This window comes from Phyllobates terribilis, unplaced genomic scaffold (assembly GCF_046119375.1).
Source record: "Phyllobates terribilis strain yellow unplaced genomic scaffold, ASM4611937v1 Scaffold_8__6_contigs__length_399053987, whole genome shotgun sequence".
In the NCBI taxonomy this organism is placed as follows: Eukaryota; Metazoa; Chordata; class Amphibia; order Anura; family Dendrobatidae; genus Phyllobates; species Phyllobates terribilis.
This window is the reverse complement of record NW_027362768.1, coordinates 351,544,639-351,546,478: the sequence shown is the minus strand read 5'-3', so window position 1 is coordinate 351,546,478 and position 1,840 is coordinate 351,544,639. Positions and strand designations below refer to the sequence as shown.

The window sequence follows — 1,840 nt, the reverse complement described above, 5'->3', positions numbered from 1 at the left end:
ATAAATATATAAAAGGACTTTGATGAAGGAACGTGATAGGCCGCCCTAAACAGATGTGGTTTTAGGGAGCACCTATCTTCGAGGAGTTAAGACTAAATGAACAGGTCACCAGCCAATATCTGTACATATGTACAGATATTAAGTGCTACTGAGTGCTGTGGGCAAAACTTAGATTAGTGACATGACTTGATAGTCTTGCTAAAAATTATCTGTTTTTAGTGAAGACTTAAATCCATAGACAGTAGGAATGAACCTGATGCACTCCTGAGAGCTGGAGCAGCACAGAAAAAGTCATGGACGTGAGAGTGGGAGGTCCTGATTATGGAGGATATTAGTCTTTGCTCATTGGAGTGGAGATATGGTAGTAGACTGACATATGGGAGGAGTTGTAGAACAGTGCAGCACTGTGGAGAGCTTTGTGGGAGAGTGCAATGACTGGTACTGTGGAGGCGCCGGTGTAGCTGCTGGACTGAAATATGAGCCTGGCTGCTGCATTCAGAATAATGACAAATGCATTTAGTGTTAGGAAGCACAATTAGTGAGTTACAATTAGTTGTGAACTCAAGATGAAAAGAAATCAGAGCAACAGTAACAGCTTTTATTTTTATTTTTTTATTATTAATAATAGGATAGAAGGTTAAGACATGAACAAAACCATGAATATTATCAATAGACGAAATCATAGTCATGAACACAGCTGGGGTCAGATACCAGGTGATCAGTAAAAGCCAAGTCAGGCGAGTAGTATGAATACCGCGGAGCCTGATGATAGAGGCAAAACATATCCGGGTAAAGATGTTCCAGTGAGAAGGCCACAGGAAGCTGGTGAAGGTCCTTCTATACAGGTTCAGCAGTGATGGCGGATCTGCTGCATTTCTGGGCGCTAGATGCGGAGGTTTTCGGTCTTTTAGATGATGCTGGGGGAACAGTGACAACATGCACATATCCGAGCAGCCCTGGACAATCCACGCCGGCAGGATGATAAGATCCGGCGGAGGAGGGAACCTATGAGAAGAGAAATAAATATAATGTAAGTAATGGGACTCCGTATTACATGATACCACTGCGTGGACACTGCGGCCAAACGGCAGAGGAATCTTATCATACAGAGGTCAGGGATCATTGTCAGCCATCATACATGCGACAATCCCACCACTGACAGATGACATCTGCTCCACATGACTTATCTCACTGACATCACACAACATAGAGCTGATTCTCACACTTACCTCGTCTCCTTCCCCTCTTTTCTTCATTTTCTGAGTTTTGTTGCTGTGTACTCAGATTTTTTTCAGATTTCCTTTCTTTCTGAGCTGGAAATTCTGATCAGAAAGTAAAAAAAAACTCAGTAACAATATATTCTTATAGGATCTGCTTTGTATTTATAATGTAAGTAAAGGAGCTGATTCTCACGCTTACCTCGTCTCTTTTGCCCCTTTTCTTTATTTTCTGAGTCTTGTTGCTCTCTAAGCAAATGCAGCGAAGATTTTCTTTTCTTGAAAGCTGGAATTTCTGATCAGAAAGTAGAAAAAAAAACAGTAACAATATATTCTTATAAGATCTGCTTTGTGTCTATAATGTAAGTAAAGGGACGACTTATTACTTGATACTACTGTGCGGTCACTGTGGCTGAACGACAGAGGAATCTTAATCATGAAGAGGTCAGGGATCATTGTCAGCCATCATATATGTGACGGTCCGTACTGGACACCTAGTGTCTCCCGGAAGTCTATGTTACTGTTCGGGTTCAGCAGTCCGAACAAAGCTTGTTGAAAGGATGCAGCACAGCCAATCAACAAACTTTTCTGGTGTGGGCACTTCAGGCCCCATCACAGCCATG

The 1,840-nt window shown here is 42.1% G+C and overlaps 1 long non-coding RNA gene across 1 annotated transcript; it reads right to left on the bottom strand.

Moving 5' to 3' along the window:
• Nucleotides 1-712: 712 nt before the first annotated feature.
• Nucleotides 713-1,515, bottom strand: LOC141156561 (uncharacterized). Its single transcript, XR_012247674.1, has 3 exons — nt 1,420-1,515; nt 1,230-1,322; nt 713-1,005 (listed from the first exon to the last, which is right to left on the bottom strand). It is a non-coding gene; the product is annotated as an uncharacterized lncRNA (long non-coding RNA).
• Nucleotides 1,516-1,840: the final 325 nt, after the last annotated feature.